The sequence below is a fragment of the Chiloscyllium plagiosum genome, chromosome 7 (assembly GCF_004010195.1).
Source record: "Chiloscyllium plagiosum isolate BGI_BamShark_2017 chromosome 7, ASM401019v2, whole genome shotgun sequence".
NCBI lineage: Eukaryota > Metazoa > Chordata > Chondrichthyes > Orectolobiformes > Hemiscylliidae > Chiloscyllium > Chiloscyllium plagiosum.
The window spans coordinates 80,970,969-80,993,720 of NC_057716.1; the positions used below are offsets into that span (position 1 = coordinate 80,970,969).

The window sequence follows — 22,752 nt, forward strand, 5'->3', positions numbered from 1 at the left end:
TCTAGACTTCCTAATTTGTTTTTTTTAAGTTATTTCTGCTTTCTAGTTACTTCTTAAGGGTCTTGTTTAATTTCTGTTTCCTAAACCTTTTTTTTTCTTTTTTTTTAATTAAATGAATAACATTTCTCATCAACCAAGACTCCTGAATCTTGCTACCCTAATCTTTCATCCTCACAGGATCATGCTATTTTTGAAATACTCTCACATGTCAGTTGTGAATTTACCTTCAAACAGCTGTCCTGAATGGATTTTTTTCATTTCTTGCCCACTATTGTTGTAATTAGTCCTCCACAATTTAGTACTTTCACCTGAAGATGTGTGCTATTCTTTCTAATACTATCCTAAAACTGATAGAATTATGGCCACTGTTCCAAAGGTGCTCCCCCACTGAAATGTCAATCATCTGGCCAATACAAGGTCTGATATAGTTCCTTTCCAATTGCTTTTAGGGTAGCACGGTGGCTCGGTGGTTAGCACTGCTGCCTCATGGTGTCAGGGACCAAGGTTCGATTCTAGCCTCAGGGGGCAACTATCTGTGTGGAGTTGGCACGTTCTCCCCGTGTCTGCATGGGTTTCCTCCCACAGTCCAAAGATGTGCAAATTAGATGAATTGGCCATGCTAAATTGCCTATAGGGATATGTAGGTTAGGTGCATTAGTCAGGGGTAAATATAGGGTAGGGGTCTGGATGGGTTACTCTTCAGAGAGTCAGTGTGGACTTGTTGGGCCAAAGGGCCTGTTTGCCTACTGCAGGAATTTTCTAATACCTACATGTTGTTTCAAGAATCCCTCCTCGATACACCAAACAAATTCTGCCCCATCTCAGCCCTTGGCTCTTAGGGAAAATTAAAATCACCCACAACCATAGCCCTGTTGTTTTTTACATCTTTACACGATCTCCTCACATATCTGTTCCTTTAATTCCCCCTGGCTATTGGGTGGCCTATAGTATAACCCATCACAGTAACTCACTTTCGTCTTCCTGAGTTTTGTCATACAGTCTTGGTAAAGCTGTGAAGTTCTCTTTAATCGGCAATGTGATTCCTCCACCCTTTTACATCCCTCTCTATTATGCTTGAAACACCTGAACCCTGGAACATTGAGCTGCCAGTCCTGCAATTCTCTCAACCAATTTTCCAAAATGGCTACATCATTGTAATTCCATGTACTAATCCAGGCACTAAGCTCATCTGCTTTACCTATTATAGATTGTAGATTACATTACAGTGTGGAAACAGGCCCTTCGGCCCAACAAGTCCACACCGACCCGCCGAAGCGCAACCCACCCATACCCCTACATTTACCCCTTACCTAACACTACGGGCAATTTAGCATGGCCAATTCACCTGGCCCTGCACATCTTTGGACTGTGGGAGGAAACCGGAGCACCCAGAGGAAACCCACGCAGAGACGGGGAGAACGTGCAAACTCCACACAGTCAGTCACCTGAGGCGGGAATTGAACCCCGGTCTCTGGCGCTGTGAGGCAGTAGTGCTAACCACTGTGCCACCGTGCCGCCCACAATAAAATGAATACACTTCAGACTGCTAGTCTTACCTTGTCCGTTAACTTGGTGCTGCCTGCTCTTTCCATTAGACTTACTTGATTTAGCCCAGTCTGCTCTTCAAACAATCTCTGCATGTAAATTTACTTTTCCCCAGGACTTGATCAGGTACACCAGAGTACTCTGGGGGAAGCTAAGGAAGTAATTGCTGGGCCCCTTACTGAGATATTTGATAGTCACAGGTGAGGTGCTGGAAATGCTATATAATTTAATAAATGCTTGGCTGAGATATATTTCTCTCATTGCTGAATCAGAAGACCGTGGATTCGAGCCTCATTGTAAGAATTGGGTATCTCATGTTACTTAGGTCGTACTCTAGCCTTCAGAAAAGACAATAAAATTCCACGATGCGATGTCAAGGATCTTGTTGCAGATTTTGAAGAAGATTGAGAGTTTTCCTTAGAGAAGGTGATGGCCTATTGTAATGTTGCTGGACTATTAATCAAGAGACCCAGATAATGTTCCAGGGGCACAGGTTCAAACACTCCCATGGTAGACGATGGAATTTGAATTCAATAAAAATCTGGAATTTGTCTAATGACAACCAAGAATCCATTGCAGATTGTTAGAAAAACCCATGTGGTTCGCTAATGTACTTTAGGGAAGGAAACTGCTGTCCTTACCTGGTCTGGCCAACATGTGACTCTAGACCCACTGCATTGTGGTTGACTCTTAACTGCCCTCTGGGCAATTAGGAATGGGCAATAAATGCTGGCCAAACAGGCAATGCACTCATCTTGTGACTGAATAGGAAAAAAACCTAGCTAATATAAATCCCTCAAACAACTCGATCAACAACAAAATAACTACTCATATGCTAATCCTGGATATTTTGAAGACTACAGAATAGTTTTTGTGTTTGCTTAACAACTGATAGAAAGTACATGCATTTTTCAAAGCAGAACATAGAAGGGTTTTTCACTCTCCTTCTCCATCTCCTTGCTTGGCTCACTCACCGCCCAGGAAAAACAACTATTGACCAAATACCAATATATTTATCGATTCTGCTACCACTGCAGTTATGAATAAATAATTAATCAACAACTGTTACTGGTTTACAAGCTAACACGTCAAAGATCCCTAATAGTCAGAAGGAAATTGAGAAACAGATTTGTAAGGAGATCTTAGTTATCTGTAAGAATAATAGGGTGGTTATGGTAGGGATTTTAACTTTCCAAATATAGACTGGAACTGCCATAGTGTTAAAAGTTTAAATGGAGAGGAATTTGTTAAGTGTATACAAGAAAAATGTCTGATTCAATATGTGGATATAACTACCAGAGATGGTGCAAAACTTGACCTACACTTGGGAAATAAAGCAGGGCGGGTAACTGAGGTGTCAGTGGGGGAACACTTGGGACCAGCGACCATAATTCTATTAATTTTAAAATAGTGATGGAAAAGGATAGACCAGATCTAAAAGTTGAAGTTCTAAACTGAGAAAGTCTAATTTTGATGGTATAAGGCAAGAACTTTCAAAAGCTGATTGGGGGTAGATGTTTGTAGGTAAAGGGATAGCTAGAAAATGGGAAGTCTTCAGAAATGAGGTAACATGAGTCCAGAGACAGTATATTCCTGTTAGGGTGAAAGGAAAGGCTAGATGTAGGGAATGCTGGATGACTAAAGAAATTGAAGTATTGGTGAAGAAAAAGAAGGAAGCAAATGTCAGGTATGGATAAGATAGATGAAATGAATCCCTGGGAGAGTATAAAGTCAATAAGAGTATACTTAAGAGGGAAATCGCGAGGGCAAAAAAGGGAACATGAGATAGCTTTGGCAAATAGAGTTAAGGAGAATCCAAAGGGCTTTTACAAATACATTAAGGACAAAAGGGTAACCAGGGAGAGAATAAGGCCCCTCAAAGATCAGCAAGGCGGACTTTGTGTGGAACTGCAGGAGGTGGGGGAGAAACTAAATAAATATTTTGCATCAGTGTTTACTGTGGAAAAGGACATGGAAGATATAGAATGTAGGAAAATAAATGGTGACATCTTGAAAAATGTTCAAATTACAGAGTACGAAGTGCTACATGTCTTGAAACACGTAAAAGTGGATAAATCCCCAGGACTTGATCAGGTGCACCCGAGTACTCTGGGGGAAGCTAAGGAAGTAATTGTTGGGCCCCTTGCTGAGGTATTTGATATTCACAGGTGAGGTGCTGGAAAACTGGAGGTTGGCTAACATGGTGCCACTGTTTAAGAAGGGCGCTAAGGACAAGCCAGGGAACTATAGACCAGTGAGCCTAACGTCAGTGGTGGGCAAGTTGTTGGAGGGAATCCTGAGGGACAGGATGTACATGTATTTGGAAAGGCAAGGACTGATTAGGGATAGTCAACATGGCTTTGTGCGTGGGAAATCATGTCTCACAAATTTGATTTGAATTTTTTGAACAAGTCACAAAGGTGATTGATGAGCAGAGCAGTGGACGTGATCTATATGGACTTCAGTGAAGCGTTCGACAAAGTTCCTCTTGGAAGACTGGTTAGCAAGATTAAAGCTAGTGAAATACACGGAGAACTAGTCATTTGGATGTAGAATTGGCTGAAAGGTAGAAGACAGAAGGTGGTGGTGGAGGGTTGTTTTTCAGACTGGAGGCCTGTGACCAATGGAGTACTGGGGCCACGACTTTTCGTCATTTATATAAATGATGTGGATGTGAGCATAACAGTTATAGTTAGTATGTTTGCAGATGACACCAAAATTGGAGATGTAGTGGACAGCGAAGAAAGTTACCTCAGATTACGATGGAATCTTGATCAGATGGGCCAATGGGCTGAGAAGTGGCAGATGGAGTTTAATTCAGATAAATGCGTGATGCTGCATTTTTGGAAAGCAAATCTTAGCAGGACTTATACACTTAATGGTAAGGTCCTAGGGAGAGTTGCTGAACAAAGAGACCTTGGAGTACAGGTTCATAGCTCCTTGAAAGTGGAGTCGCAGGTAGATAGGATAGTGAAGAAGGCGTTCCTTTATTGGTCAGAGTATTGAGTACAGGCCATTGATGAAGCCATTTTTGGAATATTGTGTGCAATTCTGGTCTCCTTCCTATCGGAGGGATGTTGTGAAAGTTGAAGGTTCAGAAAGGAATCATAAGGATGTTGCCAGGGTTGGAGGATTTGAGCTATAGAGGGAGGTTGAATCGGCTGGGGCTATTTTCCCTGGAGCGTCAGAGGCCGAATGGTGGCATGGTTTACAAAATCATTAGGGGCATTGATAGGATAAATAGACAACGTCTCTTCCCTGGGGTGGGGGAGTCCAGAACTAGAGGGCATAGGTTTAGGGGGAGAGGGGAACTATATAAAAGAGACCTAAGGGACAACATTTCCATGCAGAGTGTGGTACATATATGGAATGAGCTGCCAGAGGAAGTGGTGGAGGCTAGTACAATTGCAACATTTAAAAGGCATATGGATGGGTATATGAATAGGAAGGGTTTGGAGGATTATGGGCTGGGTGCTGGCAGGTGGGAATAGATTGGGTTGGAATATCTGGTCGACATGGACAGGTTGGATCGAAGGGTCTGTTTTCATGCTGTATATCTTTATGACTTTATGACTCTATGGGTACAGCTACTGTTTAGCTGTGAAGCCTTTATCCTACCTGCCTCTATTTTAAACTGACTATTTGTGTTTGTGAGTGTGATTGTAGTCATGTTTTCATTTTTTTTCCCTGGGGTTTGTAAATAATGAAATTCCTTTTACATTTCAGAATACTGTAGTGGTTTGCTCATTCATTTTCTAACAATCTATTATTTTAATTGAGTCATGATAGCTGCACGCTGAAAATAAATAATAAAAATACTTGGTAACCCCCAAACCAAGGGGGTTAAAGAGCAAGAAATCAATTTCACTCTCCTCACCTGGTCACAAAAATACATTGCTGTTAGCAGCATTGCTGACTTTCCTTTGATTTCACATGGGTATACCTTAGGATTTGAGAGTTAAATCCATGTTTAAAGTGTGTTTGAATATTTCACAATTGAGTTCCAGCTGCTCAAAGAAAATCTCCTATGACCAAAATAACTAATTGTTATCATCATCTACACTACAATGGTTAGAGATTGAGAGAGGTTTGGGTTTATCATGTGATTTTGTAAGGATAAAACTGTATAACCATGATATTAGAGAAATTTGTTTTTTATTTGGAAACACAGATGAATTCTGTATCCATTACATTGAAAACATTGTTCAAAAATGGTTAAAATGCTAAGGCTTTAAATTCCACTTGAATTGTTGAATTAAAAGGCGAGAAAGGTTGATTGTATAATTGAATCAATTTAAGATGTAACTCAGGCAGATTAACAAGCTCTATTAATAGTACTTCCCTTTTATTGGGAGGATCACATACACTCAAAAGTTCCATAGAGGCAGAAATTGTAAATTGTTTCTGCTCCTGCCAATATTTTTGGTTTTGCACTCATACGTGATCAAAATCCTATCCTTTATCATGACATTGATCCTAATAGTGCATCAAGATTATAATAAAAACTTTGCTCATTTTGGAAATAATGGCCTACTCCTGATTCTATTTCTTCTGGGTTTAAGCTCTAAATTACAGTTTTGTTATAATTAGTGAATAGAAGAAACTATACATGTATTTGTGTTCTCAATAACTTCAAATACATGACAAGTAAAAATGGGGTGGTAAATTCAAGCCAATCCAAGAAATATATTAACTATCCCTCAGGACACATGATTGAATAAAGTATAATAAACACCTAGCAGTAGTAAATATTAAAATACAGGCTTTTGTGAAAGACTGTATTTGTCATGACTATAGCAGGTGCTTGCTGCATGCCTGTTTTATTATGTGTGAGTGGCTGAGAGAAAAGGACAAATATATTAGCCTCTCATTATAATGTTTTGTGATCCATTATAGTTTCTAACCTCTGCCATGACATGTTTATGACTTTCTCACAATAAACAGCCACATAGAACTACAGTCTAAAGCATTTTGCTCATTACAGTTCTCTCTAAACATTGGATTTTGGTAAGTAACTACTGCATTCAATTGTAAAGATTCACATGATATCTTCTGTTTATAAACTGATGGGGCACTTTTAGTATCAATTGTAATGATTTAGCAAACATCATTAATGTGAGACCAGGCTTTTATCTTCCATTTCACCTCTGGACTCAAGTCTTGTTTGGTGGTCCCTTATTTCCTGTTGAGGGCATGCCTGCTGTAACAGTCCCATGTAAAATGGGTACATGAAGTGTCAATTCAAATTCAAAAGTAGCCTGATTACAGAAGTATTTGACTAATTATTATTGACAGTCTTGCTTGGAAGTGCCATATCTTGGTTACAAAAATGTCTCATGTGAGATCTGGTAGAAGGAAAAAAACTCTGAGAATAAAATGAAACAGGGTCTTGATGGTGCAGTGAGAATGGAGTCAAAACTGCATTCTGAGCCTACACTAAATTATCTTAGGATAAGTGTTAGGAAAATCTCAATGTTTTCTTAACTTCAAATGTTCAGTGCTTGACAAAATAAGTTAGAGATTGTTACATTTGTAAGAAGGGTCAAAATTATTGTGGTTTTGGAATGGTGGTAGTTGAAAATATTTTTGTTCTCTGTAATTTAAATCACAGTCCATGTAACAATTGCCACCATTTTTTCCTCATACTTTGTTGACAGGTTAAGAGATCCCAACATCTGCAGTCCTCACTTTCTCCCAGGTTAAGCTACTTGTTGCTCCAAAAATATGGTTCTTTCTTTCCATTACAGAGTTGATTAAGGAAAGTTAAAGCACTCAAATATATATTGCTATTGTAAGGAGCAGTAGTTATGGGTTAGAAATTGTCTGCCTTACTACCTAGAACATCTACATAAGCTGAAACCAAGTGATTTGGCATTTCCAAGCTTGTATTAAAATGTTCTCTGTCAAAAGCTGGCACGTTTTAATCTAAAATGCTAAGCCACAAATTATCAACAGCCCACAGGATCAAATTAAATTTTCTCTCCGTATTGTGTTAACACCTTCCATATATACACTTGTATCTTTGGTGGTCTTCCTTAGAAAGAAAAATAAAAGAAAGATTTGCAAATAGCATCATTCTTAGCCACCAATCTCCCAAAGCACACTGTAACCATTGAAAGTTTCTGCACACAGCTGCAATGTAGGAAACACAGCAGCTATTTTGTACACAACAGGTTGCCACAAACAGCAAGGAAAATAAGCAAATAATTTATTTTTGCAATGTTGATTGCAGGATAAATATTGGACTGAATACCACTATTGCTCTTCCTTAAAATAGTATCATAAGTTCTTTAACATTCACCTGAAAGGGAATATAGTGGGGGCTATAGATTTATTCTTATCCAAAAGATAACATCTCTGACAATGCAGCACTTCTTAGTATTGCATTGAAGTGTTAGCTTAAAATGTTTCACTCAAGTCCTGAACTGGAATCTGCAACTTTCTGATTTAGAGACTTAAGTGATACCAACAGAGCCATCACCACAATTCACTAAATTGAACTCATGTACGTTTTTGAGAGCTTACAACAGATTTGATACATTGCCAAAGTCATTACTTACTGCATTCTAGCATCTAGTCATACACCCATCTGACAGGCTATGGTAGTTTTTATTCCATAAAACATAATTCTTTCTCTCTGTGAAATAATTAATTAGGATTTCAATCCTAAAGACTTTACAAGTTAATTACAGGCACTGTTATTGCTATTGTTTTAATGGAACTTTCCATTATTCATGACAATTAAAAGAGAATATACTTTCATACATATAAGACATTGTCATATTCTCAAGTTATTTCATAAGCAGTTAATTAGAATGGTTGGTATTTGGCAAATGTGGCAACAAACTTGTGAATATTCCCATAACTAGGCAATGGGATATTCCAGAGGTTGAAACATGTCTGTGATTCCTTGCATGATAAATAAAGAAAGGCACAACCAAGCATGAATGAATTAGGATCAGAATTGTGAACTAAGAGATAGTTTTATCTATTGTGACTGCAGTGTATTTAAATGAGTTGGGCTTTATACCTTCTCTCTCGTAGTTGCCTCTTTGGTCAACAGTGCTTTCTCTTTTTGCAATATTTATCCAGTTCCCTTTTGACTTTTACTATTGAAACTGCCTTCATTGCCCTTTGAGTCAGTGCATACCGGATCATAACACCCAAAAAAAAATTCTCATGTCTCCTTTGGATCTTATTTCAATAACAGCTTATGGGATTCTTATTAGAAGTCAGGAGTGACACATTTAGCCCTCTCTCAGGGCATGAGCAGTTCTGCTGTCTCACCACCCACTGAACCAATATCCACCATAAATCTACCCTATGACAACTGCAAGTAGCAGCATGTAACTGCAGGAACAGACACATGGGAAAGCAGAATCTACCTCTGCCCATTTTGCAGTCCTGTCATGTTATTTGATGTGAAGGCAGACTACTGTGTTTGTGACTGCTGTAGTCAGGCAGGACTGAAACCTTATCCATTCACATCCATTCAAGGCTAGCATGGCAGCATTAAGTGTTATTGTGTGAGATGCAAATGCTGGCATTGTAGCCTATTCTCTGCATAACTGCTGGTGTTGATGCAGTTGGCCATTTCTGCCTACGTTACTTCTCCATAATCTTACTGACCTAATAATCTCCTGTTTAAGTACTACAACATGCTGAACTGAACTTTTTGTAACAGGACATCAAACCTGGATCAGTGGTACAGGCATGGGTGCAGTTAGTCTCAGCTGTTTCCTTCACTGTTGCTACATACGTGTTCAGCACAGTATAAAAAGAATTGCTATATCTTTCAAGTCCTCCTTCTTGGCCATATGCCCAAGCCCAAATGATATATGCTGTTTGCGTACACCAACTAAATGCAAATTACTGAATCTTGATTATGTAGGCAGATTTAGGTGTGTTTCAGAAAGGCAAACTTGGGCAACACTGTTCTGACTTAACACATGGAGGGGAGGGGTAGAATAATTGTCACCTCCCTTCCCCATATTTCCATGTTACACAGCTAGGTGGGATCATAACATTACAGTACATGACCTCGGGTAAAATAATGGCAGCTGACAGAAGAAAAGTCTTTTTACTGCAAACTAATACAATCTGTACCATAGAGATTTAACACTCCCATGCATGTTATAGAGAGAATAATGGATACATCTCAGTAAATTACAAGGCACTAATCCAATCAAGAGCTGCAGATTGCATTATAAATCACTTCGGGACATCTTTCTTTTTTAATATATAAAGTATATAGTTGATTTTATGTCGGGATTATTGCCTTGTAATTCACTTAGTGATATATAATACTTTGAATTTTCTTTTGTTTTCTTCTACATTTCTCCTGTCCTGAAGGCAGTAATTCATGGTGGGGTGCAGATTCTTAGAAGACAAAGACCCTTCAGGGTTCCAGTACTTTGCTCAATTGGTATTCTTTACGTGTGATACTAATCAATGAAGATTATCAAATTCTTTGCCTATGCAGTGGAGGTGATCGTTTTTGGCAAATGTTGCAACCAATTTATGAGTGTTCCCACAAATAACATGTACCAAAGATTGAAACATTTCTATGGTTCTTTATGTGAGTAAAAGAAAAGAAATCCATAAGCAGGCATGAATGAATTAAGAGCAGAATTGTAAATGAAGGAAAGAGTTCATTTTACTTATTGTGACTGTGCAGACCTTTGAAAATGTGAAACTATTAGTGTTTTTGGGCTGGAATCAGAAGTTTTCTCTTTTCCATATCTAATTTCCTTTAAAACATTCCCTTTTTAAATATTGCTTTCTTATTTCAAGTCAATATAAATCTCTTAGTTGTCAAATAAAGATGAAAATTGTGCCATGTGGCACAACATCATGAGTATCATTAGGAAATTAAGGTGTGTTAGATTTACAAAGTAATACCAGATGGTATACTAGAATTACTTTTCTGACACCTCATTATGAGAATACTCATCTAATTTTACCTGTTTTTAACACAATCTTTGTGTAAGGTAACTCAGTATTTTGATTTTGAGCTAACCCAAAGACCTGGAGGAATCATGTGAGCAGGAATATTAACAGACAATCACTGAAGTGATAATGCTACCTTTTCTTTTTCATGCATTGTGCTACCAGAGCACAAGTCATAAATCTCAGTTATGAGTTTAACTCTTTAACCTACAGAAGTACCAGTTGACATTTTGCCAGTGTTTCCATAGAAACATTTGTAGACATACTGTTAATATTTTCACTGAAGTCACTGAGGACCCCTTTGTTTTATTTTTCTGTCTATTCATTTTGCATTTGAAGTAAATGGTGTGTACTTCAAAATATTCTTTATTAGATATTTTCATTAATTCAAATGACCATATAATTTTGAAGTGCTATCTTCTGCTGCTATGTTTACAAAAATAGTGGCAACTCAGAGTGGGGCTGAGTAGAGCAGTACTGGATAAACATATACAGTTTGATGAGAATATGTTTATAAGTGACCTCTTTCTATAAAATACTTGATACATTCAAACTATTATTTATTTGATTTGGTATGATCAAATGTGAATTCGTTTTCGGGAAATCACAGATTGATAATGGTGGCATGATTTTACAGTTGACGTTTTTTGTGAATTGAGAATGAAGGAAATATCGACGCTATGAGTTAGTGCCAACACCCAAACTGATAAAAAGCTAAAGAAACTCTGACATGTGAGAGGTAAAAATTATAAATAAGTGCTTCAAGTCACTGTCATGAACAATTCAAGTTTTGCACTCAAGTTATATGATGTCATCTAAACCCTTTGCACAGATAATAACATTCTAATCTCTCCCACGTATCAATTCTGTGCTGTTTATTTAAACTGGCTGAAAACCAGTGTCAAACAGGAAAGCACAACAGTAACATGACATTCAAATTTTTCTTAGTGCAATCTGTTTTCCATATTTGGTTATTACTTTTAATCTTTCGCCTTGATTTTTGTCTCCCAACAGTTAAATTCTATGTCAGTATTAAATTGTAACACATTCTATCGTATTCAGTCCCACCTGAACATGGATTACAAAAATGGCTTTATGAATAATTGATGTCCAGGAAGATGATCTTAACATTAACCACTGTTGCAATTTAATCAGCAGCATTGTATTTTGTATTTTCCCAGTTGTTCATTGTTCCTTCACCCAAACACACAGGCTACACAGGAGAATTGATGGCAGGGTTGTTTGTGATTTGATGCCTGAGCCAGGTTGGAAAGGGTTCTGGGGAGAATGGCGCCCTGGTCCTTGCTGCAGGCTATGCAGGTTGGCCCAGGCTCTGCTGGGGAGCAGATGGTGAGCCAAAGCTCGTAGTCACACTTACCTTATTCACTAAATCCTGAATCCCTCAGTGGCTGCTCAGCCAAGACAATTTTTTATTTGGGGGGAGGGGGCACAGGGGCGGCAGGGGAAACACACACGCATACAGACAAAAAAAAGAGGCCACAATCTGGGCTTTTACACTATCGCCAGCACATAAAGAGCACTTGGAAGGTGTAAATGCAAAATAAACTTGTCGGACGAGGTGTAAAATTTTACAAACTTGCTTGTCAAGAATTTGAAATATATTTCTATATTTTTAAATGTATAGAATCCTGGAAGCTATGAATGATTCCTATCAAGTGGTGATGGCACTGTTAAAAAGCATAACGCCGATGCCCTAAAGCGCACCTCTTGGTTCGTATAAAAATTTGAATATAAATTGATGCAGTGTAATTAGTGGCAGCAGCCGTACCTGGTGGTGCTTTGCAGCTTGACAGTAGCAGATTCATCCCAGGAGACAAAGCCTGAAGAATATGTCACTGTCATATGTTTTCCAGCCAAGTTTGAGAGAGAGGAGAAACACACAAGTAGTCATAGATTTTTGTAAGGTTTACATCAGAAGTGATTATATTTTACAATATTAATAGACTATAAACCGCATACTCATTAATCATTGTGTTGTTCTGTTTTTTTGTCACTTTCTATGAATGGAGTCTCAAAATTACACAATGTGTGAGCTGCACAACCATGATAGCATTGCAATGTTTCCTTTTATACATGTTTCTAATGTCAATTTCCCTCAGAATGCTGACTTCACAACTAAGGCATACTTATTAAGGCGAAATTCTGCTTTTCTACTTATATGTAACAGGATTGTGTATTTTTGATTCTTCGTATAATTACATCCTTGTGTGCCACATAGTTTTTCACAGTGTTTAGGATCACAAATAAAACAGCAGTGAATATCTTGGTAATCAAAATTTGGTGGGCAATTATTTACTACTCCTAGAGGACAGAAATGAAATTAGGTTCAAAGAGTTAAGCATTCTCATCAATTATTATTATGACATTTGAATAAGTAAGAACGAAGACATACTGGATGGATGTATCCCACTCACACTTGCTTCTTCACAAACTTGGGAAATTTCTGTAATCCTACAGAGGTAACAGTCTGGTTAATGTAATAAACAGCACAGTAAGAGACCATTGTACCCAATCTTCCCTCCAGGTATGCCTCCTCTAACTCAGATTATTTCTATCCTGCTCAAAATTTTCTATTTTCAGATCTCCATTGTGTATGCACCAAACTTTCTCATAAATAGGCTCGTGTTTTATATTTCAACTATGCCATGTAAGAAAGAAATTACATTCTCACCATCCTCTTTTATTAAGAAATTTCTCCTAAATTTTGAATTTGAATTAATTCTGGCTGCTTTTATATTCACGTTGAAAATGTCAATTTAAAATATTCATATGTTTTGGAAATGTTTGGGGGATTGAAATCTTTAAATGTAAGTTAAATGAAAACCTTGGTGAAAGGCTAGTAAACCGATCCAGAGTGTTTGCAAATGGTTGCACTGAATTGTTTGTGTTTATTTAACAAGTTCAGAGTTAGAAGTGGTAAAATGCTAAACAATAGGTGGCCTCTTTCTGAGTTTCTTATGGAGATAAGATATCTACAGTTGCCTTCAGAGGGGTTTAAATCACTTACCTGATTTCTCAGAACAGAGAGATGATTTGGGAATATCTCAGTGGGACATCCCAGTTGTGCCACATTGCCATGAAGACAGATTGCAAAAACATTGATTTTAGGTTTCTCTGTGTTTTCTCTTGCAGTATGTGTCAGCTTCAGAACAGCTTTGAGAACTGGAGAGAGAATCTCCCAGGACCTGTAGATAGTAGCAAAGGGCTATCAGAAACCATGGGTGTTTTCTGACTTTGGAGTCACGAAGAAAGAAAGCGGTGATGGATATACTTGAACTGGGATGTTCACAATCATGAGATGAGTTTGGGCTGTCTCACCTTGTGAAAGGATGCCAAGAAATTTCACATTTTAGAGCATAGCAGTGGTACTGAGCAGAATTCGTGAATTATTGAGAACTATGACTTACCTTGACTTGATTCAAGACACAATGCAGAAAAGTTTCCAAGGGAAAGCACTTGTTTCAGGAACTGAACAATGCACAGTATTTTAAGTATGCTGCAACCAAGGGTCTATATAAAATTCTATTTATATTTTACAGCACTAGAAATTAATCCCAGTATTTGTACTTTCTCTTACCTTATCAACCGACATGGCTATCTTGAGAAGCTCAAATCCAGATAAGCCTCAAATGTAAAATTCTCAACTTTAAGTTAAAATCCCTCCATTGCCTCATTGCACCCCAACAATGTAACCCAAGCCTACAAACTTGAGAATTCTGCGATCTTCCAATTCTGAGGATTTCTGTATTCCTGATTTCCATCTTCCAATTAAACAACTCACTGGAGGAGGAGGCTCCATAAATATCCCTATCCTCAGTGATAGAAGAGCCCAGCATATCAGTGCAAAAGACAAGACTGAAGTATTCACAGCAATCTTCAGCTAGAACTACCAAGTAGATGATTCAATTCAGCCTCTTCCAGGGGACTAACATACTAGTTTTTAGCCAATCCAATTAACTCCATGTGATAACAAGAAACAGGTAGATGCACTGGATACCATAAAGGCTATGGGCCCAACAACATTCTTGCAATGGTACTGATGACTTGTGCTCCAGAACTTGCTGTACTTCTCACCAAGGTCTTCTAGTACAGTTACAGCATCAGCATCTATCGGCCAATGTGGAAAATTACTCAGTTGTGTCCTGTACTCAAAAAGCAGGACTCAAAAATCAACCTGTTAAATTACCATCCCATCAGTCTACTCTTGATCATAAGTAATGTGATGGAAAGTTTTATCAACAGTGCTATCAAGCAGCAACTGCTCAGCAACAATGATGCCACTTTTGGGTTCTACTAGGGCCACCCAGCTTCTGACCTCACTCCAGCCTTGCTTAAAATATGGACAGAAGTGCTGAATTTTAGAGATTAGGTGAGAGTGACAGCCCTTGACATCAAGGTACAGGTCATGAATAATGCAATGAGTAAGTCACCTCCTAACTCCTCAAAGCCTATCCACCATCTACAAGGCTCAAATCAGGAATGTGATTGAATACTCCACACTTGCCTGGATGAGCTCCAACAACAGTCAAGAAGCTTGACACCATCCAGGACAAAGTAACCCACTTGATTAGCACTACATTCAGAAGGATCCATTCCCTCCACCAGTGACGCTCAGTAGCAACAGTGAGTACAATCTACACTGCAGAAATTCACCAATGAACCTGCTAAAATCGTGACCACTTCCATCTTGAAGGACAAGGGTAGCAAGTACATGGGAACACTACCACCTGCTAGTTTCCCTCTAAGCCACTCACCATTCTGACTTGAAATAAGATTGCAGTTCCTTCTCTACCTGCATTGTGGATCTACCTATAGCACATTGACTGCAACAGTTCAAGAAAGCAGATTATCACCACCTTCTCAAGGGAAACAATAAATGCTGGCCAGCTAATAGCACCCATGTCCAACAACTGAATAAAAACTCTTAGTATATACTTTGTTTGGCTCAAGCCCCAGTTTTCAGGAGGAGGAAACCAACCAGAATTACTCCCCCTGGTGACTGTCCAAAGACACAATATGGGAAGTTTCATGTGTATGTAAATTAGATAAGGACAGGTTTGACCTCAACCACCTTACCTTAGTGACACAGCTTGCTATTGCGATCATCTACCTCACAAATGAATATAGTCACTTTAGGGAAAAATACAATCAATTGACACCTTCGGGAAAGATGAATGAAAGAGGAGAAAGATGTTTAGTTACATGTTATGCAGTTATTTGTCCTAAGCATGATAATGCAGGGTTTTGTACTGCCACTACTATTTGGTACATGCAGTAGATTGTCCTTGACGGCATTTGATTAATTTTCTACATAAATTATTTTCGAAGAGCGGTTATCTGCCTGAACAAGTGGCAGAATCTATCATTAGGTGTCAACACATTCATAGTTGCTTGGTACATGCATTCAGAGCACTGATTATAAAACTTGATTGTGCCTCTTGCTGATCGTTGTTAACGAGGTTTGAACATGGTTTGAAATCTGTTTACCTTTGCTGTTGGGGACTGCGAAGACAAGTGATTTCTAATGTTAGAAAATGCTGGAGATTCCTGCACCACCTCTGCCTCTTTGCAAAGTCTTAGTGTAAATAGAAGTTTTGAGAGTTCCTGGTTCTTTCCTAAAGCATGTTATTAGGCATCCATTTAAATACATTTGGAGGAATGCTTTACCTTTCCAAATATGGAATAGAATAATCATTTATTGTCACTTGTATTTTTTACAAAAAAAAAGTGAGACGTGTTGAAGTTGCCATACCATGACACCTATTTTTCATAATGGTTGTGTTTGATGCATATGTTTGGACAATAGGAAGATCGTTCTGATGAAAATTTATAGAAAGAGATGAAAATTTTAAATATTCTGACATTTGAAGATATATAGTATGAAAATGTAAGGTCGTAAGGATTTTAAAATTAGTGTAAACTATAAACAGCGAGATAGTTAGGTTGCTGATGATGAACGGTGGAGTTGACTAGCTACAGAGACACAAATGCAGCACTGATGCTGTTTAAATATTTGAAAATTAGGTATTTATGTCTTCCTTGACTCATCAGCATTCTGAGAAAGGGCAGAGCCAGGCAAATGGTAGCAGATGCTGAATACAGAATCATATTAGTTTGGTAAACAATTTAATAAGATCAGACTACAAAACATGTCATAAATTATGTAACAACTTTCCTTTCTGGGCAACACAAATGGTCTGACTGATACTTCTGCTGAGATCCTAATTGTGTAACACATGTTCAAAAGAACTTTAAAACCTTGATTCAATGTTCTTTTGCATGAATATGCTAACACAATAGTAATATTGGCTAAAGCAGAGGTGTTTAAATTGTCCTCAATTTTCCTAGATGAGGAGAAAAGTAAGTGTGGCCTAGTCTCTGGTAGTAAGGGATGCACATGTATTCACTTGTGCTCTTCTCTATGAAAATGTTACAACAGAAAAGCCCTCCACTCATCTTGTTCACACATAAAGAGTGATTTCTTAGGCAGAGTACAAAGGATTGTCATTAGCTGTGGAACCATATAACAGCAACAGTCCATGGATCATCACTACAGTCACCCTGGTGAAAGATACATCAGGCAGAGTTGTTGCCACTAATCTCTTTTTGCATTGAGTTCTAAGTGGTTTTACTGTTCTAGCAAGGTTGGAGAAAAGTTACTCAACAGTCTCATGAGAAGAGGCTGTTGTCTTCAATAAAATGTTGTTTGTTACATGCTGGCATGATTATTATGATAGAGATTGTTACTAAGGCTATAAACAAGAAATACATGGTGAGTTTATGTCCTGCAAGATCTATTACCTAGCCCAAATTCAAATCATATATTGGTTGATATTTAATACACTCTCCAGCACTCCTCAGAACCTTGCACCTTTTGTACAACATTCAGGACAGAAAATGTTAGAGATTGTTTGAGAAATTACCAGTTATTAGTGAGTGAATTCAACATACTGTTGTTTATGGAACAGGTTAATTATAATTAAATGTTACGTATACGCATTCAACAAGCAAGTTGAGATGCCACAGAGTATATAAATATTTCAGTTGTGTATTTGCAATCTTCCAGGTAGTTTCTGTCTTCATCCTCTAACTCAGTGTTATGGTCTTGATTCTCTCCCAGTCAGTCTGTATTTAATATCTTATGTTTTTGAGTTATATAGAAAAAATATTGGCATTTCAAAGTCTGTGTGATGTGAAGGAAGCCATTCCCGCAAAGCAGTGATATTGAGTATCTAATTTAGAGATATAATAAAGATCTGTATGTAAGCATGTACACATATTGTCACGCTAGTTATAGATTTAAGTACAGAATATAAATCAGAACTGAACAAATGATAACTTTGCATTAAATTTCTGCTGCTATTTCTTAATCTCCAATAGACGGAAAAATGGGGGAAGTCTGATGGGATGGAACAACAGTGGGGCAAGTAAGGAAAGAAAGCAAATTTAAATATGGAATTAAATATTCAGCCAGCAGTATTTATTGAATAATTGCACACCTGAGCAAAATACTCAATGTTCCATGGAATCACTTTACAGAAGGACCGATGAAGTAAAGATGATGAAAATCAGCTATATCTGTAACCTTTGGCGATGTTGTTTAAGATGCTATCTACTGTTCTCATGTATGCACATGAGATTCCTATTTCAATTCTGTTATCAGACATAGAGGATTAATATCAGGTTTAAAACACTACATCATGCAACAATAGCTGAAAAGGAGCCATGCCACCTAAACAATGTTATTGAGTCTCAGGATCAGAGTAAGAAAAATGATATACACATTTGCATTGATACTTTAGTTGCTTTAGCAAATTCAACTACAGAAAAAGGCTATCAATAAATAGCAACATTAAACCCATGTTAGGAGTTGATATTTTATTCATTCATGACTCAGCTGTTAGCACTCTTGACTCTGAGTCAGAAAATTAAGGGTTCAAATCACCCACAGGGTACTTGTGCACAAACACTTAGAGCCTAGATTTTCATCGGCAGGTTGGGTGCACAATTTCAGGAGAATTCCCAGTGCCATTAGCCCTGGTTTTAAAATGGCTGCTCTAATGCTGCTTTTAGGTGAAGAGTCCAAATTGGATGTTGAAAGGAGAGCATGGGCTTTGGATGAAGAGGTAAGCTAGGCAGAATGTCTGCCTCTAAGCACTGTATTACAGTACCAAAGAAAACTCGCCCTAAAACACCTAATCACCACACACTCCCCTTATTCCATCAATGATAATCCATGCTACCTGATGCCCTGTACCCACCCTACATTCAACTTCATATTTTCCATGCCAACTGTGACAATCTATGTCCCCTCTATTTTATGACAAACATTATTTGATTTTAATACCTAGGAGATTGGTTGAAATGCTTTAAAAAGGAAAGTCGTGGATTTTAAAATGGCCTCAGGGATCACCTGACCACAGTTTTAGCCAAGCTCCAAGAAATCAATGTGGAACAAACTAAATTGTCTGAACTGAAGTTAACACTTTTATCAAGAGGGACTGAAGCCAGTCATGTGCGAAGAAACTTACATCTCCTATTTTTAATTTACACCTGCATGATAAGTTACACATCTTTGAGATGAAAGCCTTGCCTGCAAATATCCAATTCACAAGAAATAACCCCAGACAGAGGAACATGAGAATGAGCGCATTTCAAACAATTGCTTTGGTAGAATATTTGAGATGTATTTGTAATAGCAGAATAGAACAGCAAAGTAATCATTAACAGCACAAATTAGAGGACCATCTGAACACTGAGAACTCAAAGATCCCTGTATTATTTGAAGCTATTGCTAACGTAGGACAACTTTAATGAACTATGGACTCAAGTTAAAACCTAAAACCTCAAGGACACCTTAAGGTCTATAAATTGCATATTCTTTTATCTTCTTTTTCAAACTGGACACTATGCACTTGCGTTCATATGTGTGTGTGCTTGATGTTGCATCAATTAGTTTTCTTGAGGTTAGCAAGTAATAAGTTGGTTCTTCCTTTTAATGAAGAAGACTTTGTAATTGGCTTTATTTTTTTTCTGGTGAACTCGTTAACTGCATTTTAATTGCAGTGAACTATAGTGGAATGCTAAATACTGCAATATTCACACCTCCCCACCTGCTAAATACAAAATTGAGGCTCAACTCAAAATGTTCCAAAAGCATAACAAATGGACAAATCTTGGATGAGTATGGATAATGTAGGGGTGAAAATAAATAAGGAAATTACAAATGCAAAGAGAGGATACTAGAAACTTTTGGCTGGTAAAATTAAGGAAAATATAAACATATTTTATAATGTAAAACCCAGATGTTGGTGGGCGTCTGGACTTTGCCTCCCAGTTTGCTAATTGAGGTGGAAACCCTCAACTCGATTTGATGTGACAATAATAAATCAAATCGAATCAAATATTTTAAAAGAAATTTGAATTTGCATATGAAGTGATACAACCCGCAAGGTTACAGTCCGATTAGAATGGGCAGAAATGTTATTGAACCAGTGCAGAGATGGTTGGCTAACTTCTTTCTGTGCTGTAACATTTCTCTGGTTCCATAGTTCTATTAAAGAGTTGAATTTTAGGATATTTGTTTTGAAACAAATAACTGCAATAACACTTTCTTGGGTCTGTACTCAAGAAAGCACTCAGATGTTTGCAATTGATGTTAATAGTTTTGTAGGACAAGATAACATATTTAAAATTCACAGTGCTGCCCATCGATGAGTTAGAAAGGATAGCCAGACATTCAGAGGTAGAACTCTGACTGAAAGCCAGGGAAACAGAAATTGCAAGACTGGTGGCAAAATGATCTTGAATTAGAAATTGTGGATACCAATACAAATAAACTAAAATTGGGGCAGCTATGATTAGAACTGTAATTCCAATGTAAAAAAAGCGGAAAGAGATTTGCAGGAATAACAATGAGTAAAAGAGAGAAGCAGGAATCAGAAAGCTAACGGTAAAGGGAGTATGAAGATAAACAGAGATAAAAGAAATGATTCTAAGAAAAGGAAGGGAAAAGCGAGTGAAAATTGAAATAGCTTGAGTTGAGGGAGGGAATCCCACAGCAATGAAACCTCCGCTGACGAATCACCCTTTTATTGATTTAATGGCAGAAATATTCAAGTTCTCTTTTTTTTGGTGAGAAGTGGTCAATACTATTTTTAGCTCTTTTGAGCAGTTAGAACAGCAGTTGAAATGGCCAGTGACCAAGAAACATGGTTGTTGCAGAACAGACTGACAGAGAAAGCTCACAAGGTCACTCCATCTTGCATGAGAAGAGTAACTAAGAGGCAGCAAAGGGGGCGATTGGAAGTGAGGACCAGATAGTGTGAGAGATCCATCAGTAAAAAATCCACACAGTCAGGAAAAGTTGGGATCAGAAAATGTGTAATTTGAATGACTTAAGCTGCTGTCCTATGACTAGTGGGCAAGTGCACTTAAAATTGAGTCCACATACAAGCTTTTCATTGGGGAAATCTCAGGAAATAAAAAAAAATTCAATATGCTTTCTAACCAGCATTGATAAAGGGGAAGAGAAAATAGCAGGGCCCTTCTAGAAGCATGGCACTCAGCCACAGACTCCATCAACAAGCACATTGACCTAGACCCAATGTACCGGCCATGCAACAAACATCTGGAACCAGCAATCAGAAGCAGCAGAAACAGAACCAAATTAACCTCAGGAGACATAGTACAGCAACGCTTCACAGTAGGCTCCAACGCACTGAAGATATCACCTCGACAGGGGATGAAACGTCTACAAATCAACTTCTCAGCTCGGCGAACATACCCACAACCATGACAACCAACATCCGAGCTACAAATCTCTACACAAACCTTGATTACTTTCAGAGAGTTTGTGGACAGTAAACATGGTTGTAGTCCTGCACTTGCCAATGCTAGGGATAGATACTTATTGGGAGCAGTTTAATTGGTTATCAGATATCTCCCCCAAACAGAATATGACAGTCATGAGACGTTGGAAAGGCAGGAGAAAGAAAACAGCAAAGACAGCAGCAACAGAGAGCCGTGGAAACCCGTCAGCGACAGTAAAACCAATGAAGGTTTGAGGAAGTCAAGAGGCATAAACACTGAGAAATATCTAGCAGCCATACAGGGAATAGTAAAACCTGCAAAATTAGGGTGGCTAAGGAAGACTTACAAGGCTAAAGACAGGTCCGCAGGTTCAGAAAGGTTCGGGAAAAGCCTCAAAGAGTCAAAGAGCCAGAGCTCAACCATAGACATAAAAGAAAATCGAGGGAAAATTATTATTTTAATCATTCACAGGATGTGGGTGTCTCTGGCTGGGCCATCCCTAATTGCTCAGAATGTAATTCAGAGTCAATTACATTTTTGTCAGTATGGGGTCAGATGGGGAAGGACAGCATGTTTCCTCATGTAGAGGAAAAGGCATGAATAAATCAAGTAAGTCTTTACAATCACCATTAGCCCAACTGTAAATTCCTAATTTTTAGTCAATTCAATTTTCACCATCTACTGTGATGGGATTCAACTTATGCGTTTGGAACATTAGCCTGGGCACTGGATTACTATTCCAGTGACATTATGATTATATTACCACCACCACATAAAAGATGACAGGACAGAGTCATTGACCTCATTAGCAGATAGAGTCATGGAGTCATACAGTGCAGAAAATACTCTTCCATTCATCAAGTCTGCACCAACATAACTACCATCAAAGGTGCGCTAATCCCAATTTCCTGCAATTATCCCATATCCTGGAATGTTACAATAATATCCTTGAATATTATGATGGCCTCAAGAAGATCCGGAGGCATTGAGGGGAAGAGTCACAGAGGAGTAAAACAGAGGTTGATCATCCCCCTAACTGAGGATGAACGATCAGTCCTCAGCAAAGGACTCACCTTCATCCCCCTTCATCCACGCATCAATGAATTTAATACACGCCGTGACGTCAAACAATTCTTCTGTCGCCTCCGCCTCCGAGCTTACTTTCACAATCAGGACTCCCACCCACCTTCTGAGGACCCCTTCGCCCACCTCCAACACACTGCATCCACCTGGACACCCCGCGCTGGCCTATTACCTGCCCTCGACCTCTTCATTTCCACCTGCCGCCGGCACATTAACCACCTCAACCTGTCTACCTCCCAATCCCACTCCAACCTCTCACCCTCACAACGCGCAGCCCTCCAATCCCTCTACTCCAATCCCAACCTCACCATCAAGCCAGCAGATAAAGGGGGCGCAGTGGTA

General features: G+C 38.4%; 1 protein-coding gene across 3 annotated transcripts in view; it reads left to right on the forward strand.

Moving 5' to 3' along the window:
- The window catches only part of LOC122551728 (rho GTPase-activating protein 15-like), a 737,256-nt gene that overhangs the window by 316,319 nt on the left and 398,185 nt on the right, over nt 1-22,752 (forward strand). The gene's annotated exons all lie outside the window — the stretch shown is intronic.